At 35.6% G+C, this 17,371-nt stretch overlaps 1 long non-coding RNA gene across 4 annotated transcripts in view; it reads left to right on the top strand.

The window, feature by feature from the left end:
* Positions 1-5,709: 5,709 nt before the first annotated feature.
* Positions 5,710-17,371, top strand: part of LOC136232817 (uncharacterized) — a 66,111-nt gene continuing 54,449 nt past the window's right edge. The window contains exons 1-7 of one of the 4 annotated variants that reach the window (XR_010690632.1): positions 5,710-5,959; positions 6,047-6,127; positions 6,225-6,358; positions 6,457-6,811; positions 6,885-7,125; positions 7,435-7,577; positions 8,655-8,730. This is a non-coding gene — a long non-coding RNA (uncharacterized lncRNA). Of the gene's footprint in view, positions 5,960-6,046; positions 6,128-6,224; positions 6,359-6,456; positions 6,812-6,884; positions 7,126-7,434; positions 7,578-7,824; positions 8,266-8,602; positions 8,945-17,371 lie in introns of those variants that run through there. The other 3 variants (XR_010690631.1, XR_010690630.1, XR_010690629.1) reach the window with 3 other exon arrangements.

Genomic DNA, 17,371 nt, shown 5'->3' with positions numbered 1-17,371 from the left:
TCAATTCTTTATCCCTTCCTCACGAGATGACTTCTTCTTCAACAGCAAAACAAGAACTTCAATTCTTCAATCTACCAAGTAATAGTTAAAACAAACCAATCCTTAGATATTTCACTTATAATTAACATTTACATCAACTAAAAACATAATATTAATGAGCTTTAGAAAAAAACACGCAACATTTCTTTTGGGCTTTTTACATGAACATCACATTAGGTATAAAAATTACAAGTATTTAATTCTAATTATGTTATTATTTTTTATATATCACGGAATAAGTATGTTCTTATATACTAATTTATAAATTTTAAACCCCAATTCATAAATTCTAACCCTAAAAAATATATTCTATAAAATGTATTAAAAAAATGATGAGTTTTTTGGTTTGATATAATTCAAATACTAATTTAACATTGTTGTAAATATTTTTAAAAACTGTATTTCCATATAAATTTCTCAATTTTGAAATACTTTAATTTAGATCCGACTATAAATAGTGATATCATGCAAAATGATATCACATGGATGACGTCATTCTCATTATCTTTGGGTTAAAAGGTCACGTATGGAAACTAGCGGCCCAAGTCAAAAAAGACAGTGGCCCAAGTTCAACGATAACGGTCCAAGAACATTTGTGGAGAACCAGAAGCGATAAGTGAGACTTCAACCCCCAATCACAAGATAATCTTTTAGAATCCTACAAGATAAAGGATTCATTCTAGAATTCGGACTGCCTAAAGAATAAGGAATCCTAAACTCATAAAGATTCCTAAAGATATGACAACCTTAACCTAAACAAACACTATAAATAAACAGATATTGGCACAAGGGGGGCGGACAAAAATTCTCCATGCCTTGGGCACGTGGGATTTTCATCCGCCTAGGCAAAAAACGAGCCAAAAACGAATTTTTTTCCTAAACTTTACATCGTCTTCGAAATCATTCATTTCTGGAGTTCTTGGATCCATTTTTTTAGAATTTCGGTTTTGGTCGGAAGAGAGAAAGAATTTTTAATTTTTAATTAAAAAAATTAAGAAGGGCAAAATTATCAAAATGAACATGGTGATAAATATATAAAGGACGGTAGATAGCAATATCCTAAAAAAATCTAATCCGTCAAGAAAAAATATTAGTTCTCACTTCTTTTTACTAATACATTGTTAGTTAATTTATTTTAAAATATATATTATAATATTTATATCTTTTTAATCATTAACCTTTGAACTTTTTTTAACCAAATATATTTTAGTTTTTATAATAGACATAAATATAGGTTTTATAATAGACATAGATATTTAGCTGCTCCTTTTTCACTTCATATTTTCATAAAAGTAGAGAATTTTTTGTTTTTGAAAAATCATCTTTTTCAAACAGCAAACAACAAGCCGTAACAGTAAACAAAAACAACAAACAACAGATAAAACAAACGGGTCCATAGTATAATATAAAATGACTATTGTCACACCTGACCCTAAACGACCTCAATCGGCATCGGGCGTGAAATAGAAAGATCACAATCAACACTTAATAGTCTCTAAATATCATAAATATCACTTTTCTAGGTATTCCTCTTAAATGTATATTCTAAACAAATCTATATTCCTATTACATTAAACCTCAACATATTTACCAACTTCATCATAATGCAATTAAATATTAAAGTTCTAATAATAATTCTAACAATTAGCAACAACTTCCGATCTTCGCCTAATCGGTCGGTAACCTTCTTTATATCCTGTACTTTCTCACCTAAAAACATTAAAACATTTAAAAAGGTGAGACAAAAATCTCAGTAAGCAATTATCAACTACATAAAGTACTTATACTCAAAATAGCTATATATATAGTTTAATTTTCTAAAATGCATCATATAAAATTCATATTTTTAAAAATGAACAATTTATGGATTAAACCATAATAAAATACTCAAAGTAGTACTTTTAACCAAATATGCACTTTAAAATATCATAAGCTTGCTATCATTTTTCAAAATACCACACATAGTCAAAACGTAAATCACTGTATTAAAACACTTAATATAAAACTCATATCCAAAATAGCCATATATATATATATATATATATATATATATATATATATATATATATATATATATATATATTTGTTTGTTTAAAATCTCAATTATACAAAATAAATAGGTTCGTAATTAACCATTTACTCTAATCAACCGTAAATCAATAAATACTTGATAAATCTTATTTCGATAAATACTTCATAAACTGTATATCGATAAATACTTCATAAACTGTATTTTAATAAAAGCTCCATCAACTGTATCTCAATAGATACCTCACAAATCGTATGTCAATAATTACTTCACAAATCGTATATCAATAAATATTTCGCAAACCGTATCCATCCGAGAGATAATCCCCGTATGTATCAATCCCCACAATATAATAGAATCGAGATATCTCATAATTTGCCTAACCCGCATGGTCTTACTCAACACTTCTTTGCCATACCCGATAGGTCTTTCAACTGTGTACACAGGCCGCATTTCTCACTAAATACGGACTTTAATAAAAACCACCTATCCGGATTACTCTTGATGGATACTAAAAATATTATAATTTCATAATATACCTTAAAAGCATATATATATATATATATATATATATATATATATATATATATGAAAAAAATATATATTACGCATAAATCAACATCATAAAGTTTCTCAATACCTTTACTCAATCCATTTCCAAAATATTCAATCATAAATCATTATGGTACTAAAATCACCAATAAATAATTTAAAAATATACTTATCAATAACTTCAATTTCTTAAAAATACACATAAATCATTATATATAAAATTTATTTCAATAAATCAAAAATTCATCAAAATTACTACTTTAACAATCTTTAATTAAAACTAAAATAAACTTTAAGAAATAAACTTATAGAAAATCACTTAATATATACATGTACCTTTGTTCACAAATCAATTTCAATAAAGTTTCTCAAAACTCTTTTCTTTAAATTCTACTCTTCAAAATATCAAATCTTACACAAATATTAATCAAATATACCAAGTTCATCAAAACAAAACCCAAATCATGTATACATTAATATATATTATAGGTTAAAATTAACATGCAAATACATATATAATTACTTTGAACTTAACTTTAAGCTCATGTTAAAAACTAATCCATAGAAACTCCAATTAATCAAATGTTCACGGGATCGGTGGCAGTCTTAAGTGGTATAGCATGGTCATGAAGCCTTTGTGGTGGTAAGGTTGTAGGTGTTTGGAAGAGGTAATTATTTTGGTTAAGGAGTGACTGTATTGGGTCAGGTGGGGTGGTAATGTTTGGGGTAATGAGCTGAGTGGTGGAATCTAGGGTATCATCAGCCATTATCATCACAAATAGCTTACTAGTTATGCCCTTCCATCCCTTAGCAACTAGCTTGTTGACTGACTTAAGAGTCATCATTTTGAGGCTTAATTCCTCTATCATGCCCTTTAATTCTATTTGCCTTCCCTCCTTATATATCAACAAACGGTTTTGCTCAAAGTCGAAGGTGACTGGAGTGTGGCTTCGCATCCAGTCAGAGCCAAGAATTATGTCACAATCCCCTAGTTCAATGACCCTTAATGTAAAACTGAACCTAGAATTCTGCATTGACCAATTACAATCTTGGCATTTAGAGGTAACCTTAAGCTGACGGCCATCAGCCACAGTGACTGCCACTGGTTTGACCTCTGTTAATGGCAATTTAGCCTCTCGGGCTATCTTCACATCAATAAAACTGTGCGTACTTCCGCTATCAATCAATATCAAAATGGGTTTTCTGTTTAAAGTACCTTTCAACCTCATGGTATTGCTTGTAAGCCCTCCTTCCAATGCATTAAGGGAGACTAGGATCTGTTCATTGTCGCTAGTGACTCCTTCAAGCTCCTCTTCAAAATTCTGGGATACTATCAACTCCCCTTCCGGTTCTTCACCCTCCTCTGCTGTAATGGCTAACAACTTCTTAGTTGTGCACTGGTGGCCTGGATAATAACATTCTCCACATTTCCAGCAGGCCCCTGGAACTCTTTTCACACCTGTATTAGGTACTCCGGAGGCAGTTTTGACTGAGGCAGGGTTAAGTGTAGTGTTTTGGTGGGAGTTGGAGGTATTTGGTGTGTAGGCAGTGTTTGGGGTAAATGAAGGAGTTCTTAAGTTAGAAGAAGGGTTCCAGTTTTTTATGGGTAATGGGGATCGAAAAGTGGGTTTTGGTTTTACCACTTCTAATATATCTCTTAGGTGGTTTTCTTGTAGTTTAGCTTGCTTGATGGCTGAATATACCTCCTTGGGTTCATGAGATCTTACAGCAGATCTCAACTCTGGTTTCAAGCCAGCAATAAAACTTTTAGTGTAATATACCTCAGTTATCTCAGGATGCTCCTTCTCCATCTTCAATTTGAGGTCCTCAAACTCATCCTGATAATTGGCAACCGTAGTCACCTGCCTCAACTGAGAAAGTTGCTCCACCACCTCAGTGATTTCAGTCTCCTGAAATCGTTTTCCCACAGCCTCCACAAACACTTCCCAACTAATTCCAGGATGGATTGGGATCCAATTTTTAAACCATTTCTCTGCTCTTCCTTGCAAGAAAAGCCCTGCTAACTCCACCTTCTTATCTTCAGCGACCTCAAACAATTGGAAATACTTCGAACATTTGTTGATCCAAGGCTCCACCTCAGAACCATTAAAGGTAGGAAGTTCGCATTTAGGGAGTAGTTTATTGAAATAAGGAACCCTGGATGTAGATGGCTCACCTGCTTGAGATCCACTAGGGAAACTACCAAGGATTCCTTTCTCAGGATTGAAGTTGGAATTCTGGGTTTTATGTGGTGATAGGGAGGATTCAAGGTTGTTTGGATGTTTTTGTGGGGATGGAATGAAACCAGAGGTTGGTTGAATTAGATTGGCTAGGGTGGATATGGATTTATGCATCACATCCTCTAAGGCTTGATGAGAAGCGATTTGATCCTTCCTAAGCTGGTTCTGTTCTTGGATTATAGAATCCATTCTTTTGTGATATGCAGATTGAGCATTGTTGAGTTGAACTTGCATTTTTTCCAACTTCTCCGCTGTCGCCTCCGAACGGTCGTGAAACTGAGCTGTAAGCTCCTTCAATTGCTGTTCAAGTGTTTCCATGGCCGCCTTGGCTCGTTTCCTCTGCGCACGAGTTTTTCTAGAAGAGTTGTTTAACATTCATGGAATGGCCGGAGGTCGAGTGTCTCTGATACCAATGTCAGGTGGGTATCCTGACCAGTGGGATTTAGAAAGAATTAGAAAGAAAAGAGAGAGAGAAAGGAGAAAAGATAGAATTAGGTACAGAAAGAGAGAAAGATTTGAGAGAAGAATGGATAAAAGTGTTAATTCTCATTGATCAATTGTAGCATAGCAAAGCATGACCTTTATACAGTACAAGCTGAGTGTCTGCCAAACGGTTACACACCAGCTGTGTGTACAGGTGTTATAACAAATTCACTACAAGACAAATTAGCTAGCCCACTAAAGTAACCCCACTAAAGTAACGATAACAGACTTCTACTAACAGAAGACAATAACACTATAAAGCAATACAAAGCAATAAGGAAATAACAGAAATAACTACCAATAACCATATCTTGTAAATATCCAATCTAGTCTTTCAACTTCTTACGACGCACGTATGTGACACTCGTATGGCTCAATATGCAGAGGAGCTATGGGAATTGCTAAAGAAAGATAACACCTTACTCATCTTAGTCTTTACTTTAAAGTAGTAAAACTTTGTTCAAGCTGGTTATATTAGCTTTGACATTCTTTCACGTTTACCTTACAGGCATCCAAGGGGAAGCTTACAGAAGCTGGGGGTAGGAAGCTTTTTCAGCAGTTGATTGACGGTGTAAGTTATTGTCACAACAAAGGTGCTTTCCATAGGGATCTGAAGGTAATTTTCCTTACTTCTTGAAGCTCATTGTAAACATGAATGTTTGTCCTGTGTTCTGACAGATATATAATTACATTGAATTTGCAGCTAGAGAATGTTCTTATTGATGCAAAAGGGAATATAAAGATATCTGATTTTGGACTCAGTGCCTTACCCCAGCATTTTAGGGTATGCTTCCTTACTAAACTAGGTGGTCGAAATGTTGTCGTTTCTCACGCCCGTGACAGATGATTGATTCTTTTGCTAAATTTGTCTGAATTATTAGGATGATGGTTTACTGCATACAACCTGTGTAAGTCCTAACTATGTTGCTCCTGAGATTCTCTTAAATAGAGGTTATGATGGTGCTACATCAGATATATGGTCATGTGGTGTTATTCTATATGTGATTCTCACCGGGTATCTCCCTTTCCATGACAGAAACCTCGCTGTACTATATCAAAGGGTATCGATCGATACTTTTTCTTCTATTGACATACTGTTTTGATCATTTCCAGATTCTTTTGGGAGACACTCAGATTCCAAAATGGCTATCAGCAGAGCAATCAGATTGTTGATGCTGTTGTTTATTATAATGGACCCTTCCTCTTCATGCACTACTTCTTCTGTTAATGGCTTCTACAATTTTCTCACTCGTAGGCTGGACGATCTCCATAGATCTTCCCTTTCTAACAATTTCATCATGTCTTTTCAGTTCCTTCAAAAACTTCTTTCATCTCTTCAATCTTTCCATTCCCAACTTACCCTTTTGGTTCAAAGACTTCTGGTTTCGAAAACTATTACTCCTCTGCTTCTAATTTAGCTTCCTCTCTCCATGGTTTCCACCATTTAACTCCACAACATTCTCGCCAGGTCAGTTGCATACTTTTTTACTCTACACTATCTCAATGGTTTAAGTCCTGATTAATAAAGTATTATTGTGCAGGTGATGAGGGCAGTAAGGGGTTGCCAAAGGGAAATTGTAGTGGTGGAAGAGGATAACAAAAGCTTAATGGAAACAGGAGTTAGCGCATTATCCTTACAAATGGATGAAAATATGGTGTCAATAGAACCAAAGCTGAATGCATACAATGGTTTTAGAGGTGTACTTTATGCAATCAGAAATGTTAACTCAGTGCTCCTAATGATGTTATTTGGAGGGTTAATCTGATTTGGGGCGATAAGAGGTACATAAGTTAAATCTTTACTCAATTAATGTTTGATGTTCAATTGCAGGGATACTCTTGCTTTTTCATTTTAATTTTGTTTTCGCTTCCATTTCCATTTTGTAATACGTGACCAATTTCTGTTTCCATTTCCTTGCGACTTTCTTCTTTTGTTGTTAAGATAGTCTCCTACGTATCTTGTTAAGTGACATTTTCTTGAGTTTTTAATGGAAAAATTTGTTACTAGAGTATGATCTGATGAGTATATGATGAATCTATATATGTTGTGATAAATTGCAGTGAATTCTCTGTCATTTTTTTTTGTTGCAGAGCATTTCAAGAGGATTTTGCGAGCAGATGTACGAATTGTATCAGCACTTGCTTCAACTCATTTGATGTCCAAATAGTCTGTTAAAAAGCAAATTTCTATGGATTTTTCACCTTTATGGCTCCGAGCCAAGTTCTCGAGATAGGTAACTAAAAAACGGATTATCATATCATAATCGTTTGTGTGATCTATATAGGCATAGGGGGGACTCATTAGAGTTTACAAACTAATAAGGATAGAAAGTATTATCTTTATGAGAAGATAATTACAATGAAACTAAGATAATTAAGGGACGATAATTACAATGAAACTAGGATAATTAAGAGAAGAGATGAGGATAAAGATAATATTGATCTTTATCTCTAATAGTCGTATGCTGATATTCTGTGTAGGTTTGATCTTTATTTTGCGGACTGCTGTTATTAAAGCTATTGATAGGAAATGTAGAAAGTTTGCAGGTCTCATCATAGATCTCTTGTTGCATGGTAAACTGTTGGTAAAAACAAAAGAGAGGGCGAGTTGGATACAAGTATAAAATGGGAGATCCTATTTTGTGGTTGAGACTTGTGATGTTATCTTTTTGTCTATGTAACAGACATTTTCATTGTGGTCTTTTTTTATGTCCAATTCTAATCACTGGCTTGAGTTTTGCATCTATGTTAGTGAGCTCCAGCTTTCCGATGAATGCTAACACTTGAATGTACTTGCATGAACTTGTTCATCCCATGTTATAAAATTATTCTTTTTTTTTGTAGATAAAGAAATTGTACTAACTGACAAACTAAATATGGTTCTGGAATATCTTGTTCTATATATGTTTGCCAATCTAGTTTTATGTTGGTGGCTTCACCTTTTGTTTCAATTTAAAATGAACATGTCCTGTAATTTATTTTCTTAATTAATCTTGTGTATGAGGGAATTTATGGAATTATTGGTGGCTCCACCTTTTGGTTCAATTTAAAATGAACATATCCTGTAATTTATTTTCTTAATTAATCTAGTGTGTGAGGGAAATTATGGAATTATTGTCAGCTTTGTTTATATGTTAACAATTGATATTAGTTACCTGATTTCTCCCTCATCTCATATTTTTATTTTAAATAAATTTGATAAGTGAACAACAATCATTAAGGTTGAACCCTACTGAAGTATGTGAGGTTATTGTTGCAGTTAGCTCAAAGACATATTGTCCAAGTTCTTATAATTTGACTGTATCATCTAGATTAAGCAACAACAGTGGAAAGCCCTCAGTGGATGTGGCTGTGAGCGTCCTCATCAAACTTGTGATTGACATGTAAGTTATGCTGCAACTCTAAGAATATGTCCAAAGTCGAGTTAGCAGAGAAGATGGCAGGATTTCAACACTGAGTATCTGTTAGTTTTTTTGTGTTCGCAGTTCATTTCAGTAATATAGGGTAACTAATCTTGTTTACCGTTAATTACAGTACTATTAACTAATCTTTTTTATTTGACTATGTCCTTGAAAAAAAAGATCATTACATTGTGCACTGTTATTAATTTATTAGTTGGTTCAACATTCATTACAGTTTCCCTATTTCAATGAAAAACCTTTTGCCTACAATTACGTCGGATTACTGTGGTAATATTTATGCTTGATTATAGTTCAATATTAGAGCTCCATTCAATCCAAAATATATATATATATTTTTTTAAAATATCAATATTTTGCGTCGCGCGTGAGGAAGGAGCGATACAAAGTGTACCAGATTAATCAGGGAGCTTGTGTCGCACACCCTTGGAGCGCGTCACAAGAATTATCATATGTTGTGTCGCGCACTCTAGAAGCGCGTCACAAGAGTTATCGCTCTATTGTATCGCGCGCTTGACAAGTGCGACACAACAGATGAGTAGCTTGTGTCGCTCTCAAGAGCGATGCAAAGTTCTTGTGTCGCACCCCTGTTGTGTCGTATAAAAGTGCGACACAACAACATGAAAAAGTGCGACACAAGTAAGCATTTCTGTACTAGTGTAAGCTAGAACGTAAGAGCACTTCGGGAGGATGTCATTTCCTTGGAAGCTGTCTAGTATCTTGGTTCAATAAGAAGCAATCATCTGTAGCTCTGTCTACAACTGAAGCTGAGTACGTGGCTGCCGGAAGCTGTGTTGCTCAAGTTCTATGGATAAAGCAACATCTTGAGGATTATGGAGTGAAGACTGAAACAATAGAGATCAAATGTGACAAGAAGAGTGCCATTGATCTGTCCAAAAATCCAATCCAACATAGCAGGATGAAGCATGTCAGTATAAGGCATCACTTCATCAGAGATCACGTACTAAAAGATGAGATCAAGCTGACCTACGTACCAACGAATGAACAGCTTGCAAATATCTTCACCAAGCCCCTGGCACGTGAACAATTCAACATACTAAGGGAAGCTATCGGTATGTCTAATCCCCTTCAATAATTCTCTAGTGAATGTTGTGTGATTGCCATGCTGAGTGAAAACTTGAACGTTGTGCAAATGCCATGCTGAGTAAATTAAGTAACCACTACTTACTGAGCTCGAAATATAGAAAAATCACCCCATACTGAGTTGACATACATGTTGTGTGATTATCCTGAGTAGGTACATATACTGAGCAACTATCATATACTAAGTTAGGAATTCACCTTGATAAGAACTAGGTTCTCAGTATCACAAACGGTTCATTTTCTAGGAAAACTGCACTAAAACCCACTTGCACCATTAAATGCCAACACGTGTAATAAATAGCACCTAGGAGAGGCAAACAATTATGAGACAACCCATGCGCCGAAAATGTCATAAATGACAGAATCTCTGTCGGTTGAATGCCCTAAGGAAAAACGGCTAGTTCAATTAATAGGGCCGTTTTAGATCTTTATAAATAATGGAAGAATTACTCCTCAAAATCTCCTCACGTGTAAATCCCCTGGTATTCAGAATCTCTCTCTCTCTCAAAATTTCCACAAAAATCTCTGAAAATGTCCAACACTCAGAACATCTCCGGTGAAAATTCCGGCAAATTAATCGCCGATGAAAGCCCCAGATCTATTCCTCAATCCAACCTAACTCCGAGCAAACGCCGTCAAGATGACCCAGCAAGCTCCTCAAAACAAAAGAAACCCAAGGCTAAAACCATGGTAAAAGTTCACACGAAAGTCAAAAACCTAGAAGTCCTAAAATGTCGCTGGTTCTCTCCCAGCTTCATTACCACCGAAAAGCCATTCTGTGAATGGATTGAGAAGAACGAGTGGACATGCCTCTTCTCTCTCCCCGGAACCACCTATCCTCGGATGGTTAGGGAATTCTACTCCAGTCTCCACGTTGATAAGGACGATGCTGACTATCTGGAGACGCACGTTAAGGGTCACAAGATTATAATCACTCCGTCCTACTTAGCAACCTTGCTCAACTTGCCTAACAAAGGAACCGAGTTTAGAACAACAAAGGAAAAGGTATCAACGGAAAAGCTTGACCAGATGAAGGGATTTTGCAAACCCAAAAATCACAAAGGAGAAATACCCAGCACTAGTATGGGGCAAAACCAGAAGATGGCGCACTACATATTGACCAACTTCATCTTCCCTAAACTCAACTCAGTCTCGTCTGCCTCGAACTTCGAGTAGTGCTTTATATGGCACATGCTAACCAATTGCCCACTCAATATGCCTGTGTTTTTTATTGGTGCACTTCAACGTGGAGGTAAGAAACTTCGACTAGGTTCTCTAATCACCAAAATCCTTGAAGATCACAAGATCGAGACAATCTCTGAGACTAAAAGTTTGGGATCAGAAATAACATGCAAATACATATATAATTACTTTGAACTTAACTTTAAGCTCATGTTAAAAACTAATCCATAGAAACTCCAATTAATCAAATGCATGTCAAAAATCACCACAAAAATTCAATTTTCTGGAAAATATAAAGTTATATATACATATATATACATAAAAACTCAAAAGGGTAGTTGATAATTACTTACTTTAGCACTAATTGGGAGAAAAATACATTAAAACCTCAAATCTTCCCCTCTAATCTGCTTAGGACGAATCCATGCTAGAAATCTCCAAATCAAAATCACACCGATCATAATGTGTATTAGGATGTCTAGAACCCACTGTAAAAAAAAATGAGCTCGATCCAACGGTGAAAACTCCGGATATCAAAAAATGATCAAAATTATGTGAAATTGGATACTTGGATGAAGAATGAGGAGAAAAATGAAGTTTGGGAATATACATCTACTTTGATCCACGAATTTACAGCCTTGGTTTGTGAGATTTATGTTCTCAATAAAGGAAAAATATTCCTTTAAGTCCCTCTAAAAGTTAACTTCTTTTAAAATTTACCCTAAACTTTTAATTTTACACTTAAGGCACGAGATTAATCTCCAAATTATATCCATAATATCCAATTAATTCATCAATCAATAAATAACTATAATATAACCTAATATTAGGGTATAATAACTAAAATTAGGGACACGGATGTGACAACTATATTGCTCTGTTATTTTCTATGTGTCTGTTTATATCAAATATAAAGGATCAAAATCTTATAATGTGTTTTTCAGCTCGAGCAACAGATGGAAGGTCAGCCGGTTAGAGAAGTGTACGCCAGATGGAAGTCGCCTGAGGGTGAGTGGATCAAGCTAAATAGTGATGGTGCGACTAAAGGTAACCCGGGGCAGACTATGGCTAGGGGGTTGCGAGGAACGCTTTAGGAGTTTGGCTAGGTGGGTTTGCAGTGAACCTGGGCATTTGCACGACAATTTTGGCAGAACTTTGGGGTTTATATTTTGCAATAAATTTTTCTTGGAATAGATGGTATAAGAAAGTGGTGTTTGAGATGAATTCTTTAGTGATTGTTCGATTAATGCAGGAAGGAACTGATAATTGGCACAATTATTATTGGCTGTTCTCGGAGTGTCAGAAGCTTTTTCGACAAGATTGGGAAGTGAGGATTCTTCATGTTTTACGCGAAGAAAATAGAGCCGCGGACTGGATGGCGAACTACGCAGGGGTTTTGTCTCTAGGACTTCACGAGTGTGAGGTGCATTCTGCAGGCATCCAAGATATTATTTTTTCTGACCAGTGCGGTACTTGTCTCCCTAGGATGACTCGTAAGGTTTAGTTTTTTTTGTCGGGATATAACCCATCCATCTCATAAAAAAAAGAAACTAAATAACGTGTTAGATAAAAAGAAAATGACCAATTATTAAGAAAAAAACAAATAATACAAAATTTAATCTCAAGAGATTAATTCAAATAATACACAGGGGTGGTAGCTGCTGCTAGTTCTTCATTTCCACCGGAGCAGCGGCCTCTGGTCGACGTTGGCGATGGTGCAGCTCACACATCAGCAGCTCGAGCTGCCCAGGTTCACCGTCGTGTTAGCCAGCCCGTCAGATGGATCAGACCGCCCCGTGAATCGATCAAGTGCAATTCTAATGCAGCTACCTTCAATTTTGAAAACCGAGGGGGCGTGGGGGCTCTACTACGCTCGTCAGACGGCTCTTTTATGGCTTGCCGTAGCAGATTAACACTGTTGGTTGGGGAGGTACGCATTCTAGAGGCTATGGCATTAAGGGATGCGATTTACTGGGCTGTCAATTTACATTGTGTCGATGTCTATTTTGAATGTGACTCGCTTTCTGTGGTAAATAGCTTTACTTCTACTATCCCCGGATCTTTCTGATTTCGGCCCTATCATTGATGACTGCAAACTTATCTTAAGTGTTCGACACGATTTTAAAGTGTCTTATATTCCGCGACTAGCGAATAGGGGTGTCCATGTCGTTGCACGTCATGCCCTATCCAATGCTAGCGAGTTTATTTCGTTCTCTGCACCGATTTGGTTGCATGATACTATTTGTGCTGATTGTTTCTCTTGATTTATGAATTACTTTTTCCTCAAAAAAAAAAACTAAAATCATCCGTATGTTGTTTTAGGGGGTGTTTGGTTGCTCCTTTTCATACTCCTTTTTGCCTATTCACTTCAAAATGAAGAGTTTTAGGTGTTTGGTTAGTGACCTCATGTTTGCCTTTTACATTTGAAAAGCAGCATTATGTGTTTGGTTAGTGATCTTCTGTTTGTCGTTTACACCTGAAAAAACAGCATTTTAGAAAAGTAGAGGATCTCTACTTTTTGGAAAAGCAGCTTTTTCCAACAGCAAACCGTAACAACAAATAACAAACAGCAACAACAAACAGTAGGTAAAACAAATAGGCGCTTAGTTAGGCTTAATATATTTTTAGCACTGTATTTATTTAGAATAATCAACCGTTATATTTCATAATTTTTTTATTAATTTCTGAACGTGTTTAAAATAATTTTAAAAGATAACTCATTAAACTTTTTTAAAATGGCTCCTAAACTTATTTAAGTGCACATATTTAACTTTTTAAAATTTCTATTTGGATTTTGAGGAGGTAAACAGTGGCGGATCCAGGATTTGAGGGAGGGTGTAAAACTCTATGTAAAAATTTTTTAGACTAATATTTGTAGCCAAAAGCAAAAATACCTCTAACATTTTGGGTCAGGAGCAATTTTACCCCTAATGTTTAAACTGGTGCAATTTTACCCCTAATGTTTGTAGCCAAGAGCAATTTTACCCCTAACGTTGATAAATTGGATCAATTTTAAACACTATTATAACATACAGTCATTTTTTTTCTTTATTTTGCACCAATTGCATATCAATTTGTTCTAAAAAATGATATAATGTTTTTGTAATTTAATAATAAAATTGGAGATTAATATTTATAAATTCGGTGAGTTTTTTTAAATTTTTTTTGTCTAATTCATACAAAAGATATTATATTTTTAATATTTTTTCACATCCCAACATATGTTTGTGGTTTGTTACTGATAAAATAACGCATGTGTGAAATGTAGATGATAATATTTCTTATCCGAGAAGACAGTTTGATGAATTATTTCTCAAATTGACCCAATTTATCAACGTTGGGGGTAAAACTGCTCTTGGCTTCTAACATTAGTGATAAAATTGTACCATTTTAGACGTTGGGGTAAAATTGCTCCTGACCCAAAACGTTAGATGCATTTTTACACTTTAACCCTTCTTTTTGGACTAATTTTTTTTTTTTTAAGGGGATGGGGGCAAATGACCCTTTGACCCCTTGCATCCGCCCTAAATTACATATTTTAAAAATATAAGGGACAATATTAAGCTTTTTAGTTATAGATTTGTTGATAATGATGATGTGTTTAAAATATAACAACAATTTTATAAAATTAAAGTACGCTATGCAGTACAACAACCATATGTGGACCATATAATTTTTTGAGCGATAAAATCATAAAATAATTAAAGAAAAAGTGAATGATGATGACTTCCGTTTCCTGGATTATTTTCGCACGTGGAAGGCGTTGAAGGTTACACATATAAGATCACATACATAGCTTTCCACATATCCATATTTCAATAATGATTTATTTTACAAAATCTTTTTGATTAATATAGTATTATATTTTTTGTTATTATAATTACTTTTAGATTCTTTAAATATCTCATTTTTATAATTAAAATTTTCTATTTAAAAAAAATACATGTACCAAATTGTTTTCTATAAAAATAAAATTCGTAGGTGGTAAGTCCTAACACATAATAAGTTGTTGGACCAACAAAATATTAAAGATTACATTATTCATAACTTATGTGTATATTCAATCACTTACTAGTTTTTGACCCGTGCGATGCACGGATTCATCTTAATATATAAATATTAACAAAAATATAATTAATTGCCTAATATATAAATATTAACAAAAATATAATTAATAATTACAATTAATGATATAAAAAAGGAGGAAGTGACACCTCAGCTTCATCGTTACTGTTTTATATTATATATAGATAGATATGCAAAGAAATAGAGAGATTTTAGGGACTAATTTAAATTATGTAGAACTTTTAGATATAGATATGTAGAGAATTAGAGAGATTTTAGGGATTAATTTAAATTCTGTAGAACTCTTAGATATAATACGGATAAAATAATCTTTTTATAAATAAATATAATAATATAACTAAAGTTAATATATTATATTTTTTATCAGTAAAAAAGGAGGAAGTGACACATAAGCTCCATCGTTACTGTTTTATATAGAATATAGATTCTTAGCCTAATTTATAGGAATAGAATAGAGCTTTACTGTAATATGGATTGCATTCTGTATATATTGGTTTTACACATTAATAAAAATTACGCAATTACACAAACTCTTATATGGTATCAGAAACCAAACCCTAATCCCTACTCACTCCTTCTCATCTTCCCTTTTTGCGCCGCCGGCTACCCTCCTCCCATCGCCGCCGCAATGACACAATCTTCCGCCTCCAATACAGGCCCTACTAATACCGGCCCTACCAATACCGAAACAGTTTCCACCGTCACATCCAACACCGAAACACCATCTCTTACCTATTCGTCTCTCACTGTCTCAAACATTTCTACCTTCATCAAAATAACCCTAGACATGGAAAAAGGACACTATTCTACCTGGGCTACCCTATTCAAACTTCACACCAAAGCAATTCAGGTCATTGACCACATCATCCCAAACCCTACCACTGACAACTCTGCCACCTATATGCAACAAACAAATCCTAACCTATGGGCTCGCATTGATGTTGTTGTCCTTCAATGGATATACAACACTATTTCCCTGGATTTACTCCACACCATTATTGAAACTGATTCCACCGCCGTTATTGTCTGGAGCCGCCTACATGACATTTTTTTGGATAACAAGCACTCTCGTGCTCTTTTTCTTCAACAAGAGTTCTCCAAAATCAAACTGGCTGAGTTTTCTGACATCTATTTCTACTGTCAACATCTCCGACCAGCTAGCAAATGTCGACTGCCCCGTCACCAATGGTCAGATGGTCCTGCAACTTATATCCGGCCTAACCGATGCATACGACACAGTTGGCACTCGGATTCGACACAGGGATCCCCTCCCCACCTTTCAAAAGGCTCGGTCTATCTTATTCTTGAAGAAACATCCCGTGCCAGAAAGCACAATCCCACCCAAGACTCACTATCCCTCACTGCTGCATCCTCCGACTCCTCACCGTCGCACTTATCGCCGCCCCGACCCACCAATCAGATACACCGCGGAGCTCAATTTCATCGTGGCGGCAGACACGGGGGTCGCTACGGCCGTGAGCGAGGGGGGCGTTACAGTCCGCGTTCACCGATGGGATCCCATTATCGGCAATCAACCTTTCCGCTGTGGGGTCCTCACTATCCTTGGGCGCTGCAACAGCCGTGGGCCACCCCACCATGTCCATTTCCGACGACCCAGTGGCCGAATCAAAACTATTCTAGTCGACATCCGCCTAACTCTAGAATACTTGGACCTCGTCCCGCCATGCCACAAGCAAATCTCACAGTAGCAAATCCAGCTTATGCGCCTACTGACATTGCTGAAGCAATGCACACCATGTCCATCACACCACCCTGTGAACAATGGCATATGGACATAGGAGCAACCTCCCACATGACAGCTCATAAAAGGTACGCTCACCTCTTATTTTAATACGTGCCTCAATGGAAATATAATTATCGGTAATGGTCAGTGTGTACCTATTTGTGGTTCTGATAATGCATCTTTAGCCACTAAACACCATCCGTTAAAATTGAACAACGTTTTGCATGCTCCTAGGCATATTAAAAATCTTATTTATGTTCGTCAATTTACTGTTGATAATAAAGTTTTTGTGGAATTTGATCCATTGGGTTTCTCTGTGAAGGATTTACAGACGGGGGGACACTTATCATGAGATGTAATAGTACGGGGGATCTCTATCCAGTCATGTCTTGTTCATCCACCCATTTTTTGTCTCCTTCCGCTCTAAGTGCACTGTCGTCCGATGTCTGGCATAATCGTTTGGGTCATCCAGGGCCTCTCATTTTGAACAATA

Source organism: Euphorbia lathyris, chromosome 6 (assembly GCF_963576675.1).
Source record: "Euphorbia lathyris chromosome 6, ddEupLath1.1, whole genome shotgun sequence".
NCBI classification, from domain to species: domain Eukaryota; kingdom Viridiplantae; phylum Streptophyta; class Magnoliopsida; order Malpighiales; family Euphorbiaceae; genus Euphorbia; species Euphorbia lathyris.
This window is presented reverse-complemented; position numbering and strand designations above follow the sequence as displayed.